This window comes from Setaria viridis, chromosome 3 (genome assembly GCF_005286985.2).
Source record: "Setaria viridis chromosome 3, Setaria_viridis_v4.0, whole genome shotgun sequence".
In the NCBI taxonomy this organism is placed as follows: Eukaryota; Viridiplantae; Streptophyta; class Magnoliopsida; order Poales; family Poaceae; genus Setaria; species Setaria viridis.
The window spans coordinates 43,485,176-43,493,085 of NC_048265.2; the positions used below are offsets into that span (position 1 = coordinate 43,485,176).

Consider the following 7,910-nt stretch of genomic DNA (forward strand, 5'->3'; position numbering starts at 1 on the left):
CCTGTGACGTTGCGCGTGTGTGGGAGTCTTTCGGGAATTTCTAATATTATTTTACTCAAAACCCTTTAGTTCCAATTGGTATTTGCAACCGGGAATAAAGATGTGCCTAGTCCCGGTTGGGAAAACCGAAATCTATGAAATTTATTAACGAACCAGAGGAAATCTTTTTTTTCCGACGTGCTTATGTGATCAAGTACAATAGACTGGGTATTCGTTCTCTGAGTAAATTATTGCACATATGGGTTGTGGAGGACCATTTATTTAAATGAATTAATGTATATTCAGACCTAGAATTTATTTTTTCAAGTGTATGTGTTAGATTTATTGCCATGTAGTATCTGGCGTGAAATCAGCATACATGTTTATATCAGAAAGAGATAGATGATGGTTGCATTCCACTGTGATGTTACCCTAACTAGTCATCCAATAATATCAGAAGTTTCCTTTCAAAAATGAATAATATCAGTAGTCATCTGAAATTCTGTCTGCTTGACTAATCCAAATAATGCAACTCTTACATTTTTCAGTTATAAGTTGGGGCTTAGCTGAATCAGAGTTATCCTTTCTAAATAGTCTAGGATAAAGATCGCTTCCTGCAAGCAGTCTAATAATTTTTTGATTAATTGTTGCACATGTTTCCTTCAAATTGCTGGACTCTCCTCTATTAATTAGGCAAGTTCATATGAACTAGAAATCTCACCTTTCAGCAATAATAGTACGTTGTTCGCTTTTAATGTTTCCCCTTATGCTTTTACAGGTGATTTTATTAGATGTTTTAATGTTTGATATCTGCATAAACAAGATTTATAATGGTGAAATATGATTTTAACGGTAAGTATATACCTCAAGTGATCATTTTAATGTATAGATACTTTCTTTCTGTTGGCAAATCCTGCGACTGAATCAACTGATCGCCATTTGCATCCACCAATGCAGGGATATATCTGTATGTTGTCGGGAGAAAAATAGTGGAAATTTGGTGTCTCTGGCTTCAATTTTTATTACTAATGAATTTATCATTTTGATGCCTGGTGGGACCATTTGACCAACATGAATCAGAAGGATTAGCTGTAAGCATGTATGCTAAAAAAGTTGCTTGATCTGTTTCTTTATTATTTGTGTGCTGATATAATATATATGCCTATTGTAGGGATAAGGACGAACAAGATTATTATCAGAGGTGGGACAAGAACTGTTCACGAGGAGGCCATTGATCCGTCCATGCCTTCAATAGCTTACTGCTATAGTGTGCTTTCTCATAAGACAAAGTAGTGAATCTTATCATATTTTTTTTAATAGGATTGTTCCTGTTCTAGAATGGTTAATTTTTCTCTGTTGCAAAGAAACAATTTAACTTAGTATCGTTTGCCATCTTCTGTTGTTACAAATAAATGATAGTATAAAAGTTGTGACAGATGCTATATATGTGGTCGTTAACTATCCCTTAACGGCTAATGTGAAAATATTAGTGCTAAAAAAGTGGTCGTCAATGCTCCGCAGTATGTAGTGAAATATTATTACAGCAAAAAAATGTGGTCGTTATTACTAAAAGTGGTTGTCGATAATATATACCTCATAGGAGATGTTGTAATAATATTAATGATCAAAGATGTGGCCGTTAATACTAAAAATGTGGTCATTAATTCCCTATTATCAACGACGACATCTCAGCCGCTCGTTGAAAAGTTAACGACAGGAAATTGTATGTGGTCGTTAATTGTATTAATGACGGAGCCTTTAACGACCATGGTGGTCGCTAATAACTTTTAATGGGCACATCTGGACTTTTAACGACCACATTTCCCATCGCTAAGACCCATTCCTCTTGTAGTGAATTAAGTATTCGTAAGCTATAATGACCTAAAAACCCCAGGAAGACAATAATTTCCTGAACTGTGCCATATATATCATCAGTCTGGCGAGTGGTGGGATGGAAAATAAAAATACACGTGCAAATGAGTTTGCCTTATAATGCTTTTCTATCTCCAAAGTTAGCATATTAAATGTTTTTTATCTTAATATGTTAACATATTAAATTATAACAATGTTACTTTTAGAAATCCTATATGAATTATACCTTTTGTTATGCTATTTGTTCTATATGATTACGATTTGATGTTGTATAAGATTGATCGCCACTTTTTTTAAAAAATATTTATTTATATATTGTAAAATTATTGTTGAAGCAAAATTGTCAGAACATGTCCAATGGGTATATTACTATCTGTACCTTTGACCATTACAAATAATTGGTCATATAAATTATAGTCAAGGTTATAAAAGCTTTTGACGCTGACTAGGATATATTTATTAACTAAAAGAGTATATATACATATTCATTCCTACCATATGTACATCTGCAAGTAAGAACATTCATATCTTTTGAACTGGATATATTGGGGTCCTCATGCTCGAGCAACCTATCCATTTAGATATCAGTCAACATTATGGCTTGATTTAATGGTTTGTGCAAACATGTTTAATGTGGAAAGAAAACAGCTAACAATGTGGAGTGTCAGAAATGGGTTCTGTTATTTTAATATCAAACATAAAAATTTCTCGATCTTAGTGTTTTGTTATGATTGTAATACTTTTCCCTATAAGAAAAGGTATACTGAATCCATCAATCACACAAATTTGTGAGCATAGTGACACTCATTTGCATGTGTTCTCATGTTTTAATCTTACTATATGGTGTTTAAGTTGTTACTAATTGCACTCATTTTTATAATTTATATACGTAATCACATCTTTCTAAATTACAGTCTAAACCATATTGATATTCAAATTCTTCTTTGTACCTGGCCTATTAAGCAAGGAATATATAAAACTACAAACCAGTAGCCCGTGCTGGTGCACGGGTTGACGGACTATTAGTCTATTACCACTAATTTTTAGTGCTGCCTGCAAGTTATTTCTCCCTACACATATATACATATTGTTGTTCTCTTGATCGTCGAGCTCTGAAGAAGGAAAATTGTTTGTAGCAAGGAACGATATGTGCCTGTGCATGTCATAGTGTTAGCAGTGTCAACCAAATAAACAAGAACATCACCAACCACTGCGATGCTATAATAGAGCCGTGTCAACAAATTGTTTGCAGTTCTGATGAATAAAGTGCAAGGATTCCATTTGCATCCCTACTTCGTTAACAAATTACAGATGTAATTTGTTCCACTGAATAATTGAATATTCCCTCATCAGCTACCCCATCCAAACGTCTTGAGCCTGCACGATCGAGCAACCGTATCCAAAAGCTGGTGATGGAACTGCTGAGTAATACTCTGCTCCGCTGTGTGGTCCTCAGCGATGAGGTTCCACCCGTTGTGCTCCATGATCTTTATGGTCTCTAGCAGGACAGGGACGGGGTTGGGGGACTGCGCCAACTTCTTCTGCATCCGCATCATGCAAGTGAAGAGCATGATCTGCACGACGAAGCAAATGCTCTCAAGCAGAACATACCCCGTAGTGGTATACTTCAGCGAAATCCATTTTTACCAGATCCTGCACCTGTAAGAAATCGAGGAAATGTGGTTGCCTATCTTGGCTCACCACGTGTGCATGTTTATATAGGGTCAAAAGTCCAAGAGATATACACGAGACTTGTCATCGTATGTGGTTTGGATACTTTACAACATCACCGAACCACCTAACAATGCAAGTATTTGAACTCATTACAAGATATTCTAACATCTGAGATTTAGATTGCATTTAAACTCTTCAAGCTTCCCAACCGGTAACGCCTTGGTGAAGCCATCCACAATCTGATCTTTGGTAGAAATAAATCTGATTTGCAATTGCTTCTTTATTACTCATTCTTGAACAAAATGAAAATCAATTTTTATATGCTTTGCTCTAGCATGGAATACTGGATTTGCTGACAAATAGGTAGCTCCCAAATTATCACACCATAGAGTAGGTGGCTGCCGCAATTTAACTCCAAGTTCATTTGCCATAGATTTGTATTCTGCTTCTGTACTCGACCTAGACACTGTAGCTTGTTTCCTATCACTCCAAGATACAAGATTTGGTCCCAAAAATATTGCAAAGCCATCTGTAGATCTTCTATCAACAATGTTACCTGCCCAATCTGCATCAGAGAAGGCACTTAATGTCATGGAGCTAGACCTTTCAATATTCAACCCAATATTCATAGTATGACTAACATATCTGAGAATCCCTTTAACAGTTGTCCAGTGATCACTAGTAGGCGCATGCAAGAATTGACACACTTTATTAATAGAGAAAGCCAAGTCAAGTCTAGTAAGCGTGAGATACTGCAATGCCCCAACTATACTTCTATACCATGTACCATCTTCAGCACTTAGCAGCTGCCCTTCATGACGTGAAAGTTTCTTTGTCATTGATAACAGTGTAGGAGACGCCTTACAATTTTTCATACCAACTCTAGCCAAGATCCCTTGCGCATATTTCTCTGGAGACAACCACAAGCCTTGGCCATCTCGTGTGACTTCAATTCCCAAGACGTAATGCAAATCACCAAGATCTTTCAAAGCAAATTCTTTCTTTAAACCAAGTAGCAATGATGTCACGGCATCACTAGATGAACTAGTGACCATAATATCATCCACATAGATAAGCATATAAATAACAACTTCTGATTGTTGATAGATAAATAGAGAAGTATCAGACTTTGATGCTGTTAAACCAAGATTAATGAGTGTAGAACTTAATCTCGCATACCAGGCCCTTGGAGCTTGTTTCAAGCCATATAGAGCTTTGTCAAGTCTGCACCAGCTGCTTCATATAAACCTCCTCTTCCAAAACACCATGCAAGAATACATTCTGAAGATCCAACTGTCTTAACCACCAATTTCAGGAAACAGCAATAGACAACACTAGCCTTACCATAGCAACCTTAACAACTGGGTTGAACGTATCTTTATAATCAATACCATAGTGTTGTTTAAATCCCTTTGCTACCAGGCGTGCTTTATATCTGTCAAATGTTACATCTGCCTTCCTTTTAATCTTGTAAACCCATTTGCAATCAATCAGGTTGCTTCCTTGCTTTGCTTCAACAAGATGCCAGGTTTGATTTCTCAGTAACACCGTATACTCCTCATCCATTGCCTTTTTCCACTTGGCATATGCTAGAGCTTCCTGTAAATTTTCCGGTTCACCAGTAGCATAGAATTTTAGCCATCGAACTGTTCCATCAGTAAATTGCTTGGGCTTAACAATGCCATGTTGTGAGCGTGTGCGCTGAGGTGGAGAAGACACCTCAACTTGAATTCCCACCGAAGGAGCATCTGATCCGTTGTGGTCCGTAGAAGATCCGCCGGGTACAGCAACGGCCGGGTGCGGGAGAGACACCAGGACGTGTGGCATTGCAGGAGTGGATGAGTGGCCGGGCAGAGGCGAACACGTGGGATCCGCCAGCACACGTGGTGAGGCGGAACTGGCGGAGGCAGGAACGAGCACGGTCCGTGCCGAATTGTCCCGCAGAGGCGCAGGCGACACGGACAGTGTCCCCCCACACGTCGAGCCAGTGTTGGCTAGGACCAGTGCAGGCGAATCCGCCCGGGTGTTGGCGCCGTCAGGTGCTGCAGGCGTATCTGTGTGGGAGTGTGGACGGTCCGAGGATGAAGGCACCAGCGGAGCAACATCAAATCAGTGCCTGGTCCTGTTGCTGCACCATTTTGCACTATTTCTTCACCGTTTTGCACCAAATTTTCTGCACATGGGTCCGGCTCATGATCAAATACATCACCAGAGATATTAGTAGCATTAGTAATACAACCTACACCCCCTGGATTTTAGAGATGATTTGGAAGAAGCATGATCTCTTTGCGAAGATGAGCCCTGGCATTTGGATGAAGCTGGTCAAAGGGAAAACATCCTCATCGAAAACCACATCCCTAGATGTAGATACGACCAGTAGATATGTGGAGACACTCGAACCCCTTGTGCATGAAGCTATATGCCAGAAAGGCACATCGTATGGAGCGAAAAGCTAGCTTGTGGTTATTGTATGGTCGAAGATTAGGCCAACAAGTGCAGCCAAAAGTTCTAAGGGACGTGTAAGAAGGTTTTTCTTGATGAATACACTCATGAGGTGTTTGAAAATTGATGACCTTGCTTGGAAAAAGATCTATGAGGTAAGTGGCAGTTAAGAAGGCATGATCCCAATATTTCAAGGGCATAGATGCATTAGCAAGGAGAGCAAGACCAACTTCGACAATGTGATGATGCTTCCTTTCAGCGGCACCATTCTGTTGATGCGCATGGGGACAGGAAACTTGGTGAGAAATACCAATGCGTTGGAAAAAAGAATTCAATTTTTCATATTCTCCTCCTCAATCTGATTGCATAGCTTTAACTTTTCTACTGAATTTTCTCTCACCTAGTTGTTGGAAGACTTGAAAGACATTAATTTTTTTCTTGATGAGATATAGCCAAGTATATTTACTAAAATCATCTATGAAGCTAATATAGTATGTTTGTCGTCCTGCAGACATGGGCGTTGGTCCCTAGACGTCTGTGAAATTAATTGAAGATGGAATTTGGAAGTACTATGCGAAATAGGATAAGGCAATTGATGGCTCCTAGCCAACTGACACGAATCACAGATGGAATCTGAATTTTATTGCTATCATGAGGAAGATTATTTGAACTAAGATTTTTTTCTACAATAGGGAAAGCTGGATGACCAAGCCTACTATGTCATCTAGATGTTGATGGCTTGCTAACTTCAAAAACTTGCTTGATGGGACCTCCAAAGGACGACCGCGGCTCTAAGGGGTATAGGCCGCCTCGACATCTACCTTGATGCAGAATTTTCTTCATTCCCTGATCCTTAATAAAAAAAGAAATTTGGATGAAATTCTAGGAAGGCATCTTTGTCTTTAGCAAGTTTGTGGACGAAAACAAGACTTTTGCTAGAAGTGAGAACCTGAAGAATATTTTTGAGATGTAGATTTTTGCTAGGGATATATAAAGTTGTATGACCAATGTTACTAATTCTCATACCTATGCCGTTTGCAGCATGAACTTGATCACATCCATTGTACTTGTCATGGATCATCATCTTTTCAAGTGCGCCGGTAACATGATCTGAACATCCACTGTCTACATACCAATTTGTGTCATAGGCATAACTAGTGGTAGCTGCCCTAGTTGTCTTACTCTTGCTACTGCTCTTCATCTTCATCATATCTGTACCAGCACCTTGATGCTTCATGTCCTCCTTTCTTGCAAATCTGACATATAGTCTTGGCGTTACGACCCCCTTGCTTCAAACTGTTGCTAGGGCCCGAGCTGCCATGGCCACCACCACCGCGGCCACCATTGTTTCTACCACGGCCACGGCTATTGCCACGACCACGACTGCACCCTCTCCAAGCTATATTAGTAGATGACTGGAACTGTCCTCCTTCATGGTACATCTTTAGGTGCATGTCATAGGACAACAATTGAGAGTATAGATCACTCAAACAAATAGATCCAACACAACCAAGCATAGATGATAGAAATGGATTATAATCAATGTCAAGACCATTTAAAATAAAGTGAGCCATCCCATCATCATCTATCACCTTACGAACCGCAGCCAACTCACCCTGAAGGCGCACATCTTGGTGTAGTATTGTGATGATGTCATGTTGCCCTTCTTGGTCGTAGAGAGCAGCATACATAGATTTGAAGTTCTTGCCTTGTAGTGCCCTGAGAACAGAGCTTCAACTGCCTCCCATGCTTCTGCTGAAGTAGTCATTGTCGCCACCGGTGCTAACGCCTCCTTTGTTAGAGAATTCAGCACATAAATTAGAACTTGTTGATCTTTTGCGATCCACGAGTCATACACGGGATTATGGACAATGTCCTTGGTCTTGTCCGCCTTGGTCACCTCCAAGGTCTTTGGCGGTTTAGGAGTAGATCCATCTAGGATC

General features: G+C 39.5%; 1 non-coding gene across 1 annotated transcript; it reads right to left on the reverse strand.

Moving 5' to 3' along the window:
* Window positions 1–7,420: 7,420 nt before the first annotated feature.
* Window positions 7,421–7,562, reverse strand: LOC117851066 (small nucleolar RNA Z247). Its single transcript, XR_004639437.1, has one exon. It is a non-coding gene; the product is annotated as a small nucleolar RNA Z247 (small nucleolar RNA).
* Between the last annotated feature and the right edge of the window lie 348 nt (window positions 7,563–7,910).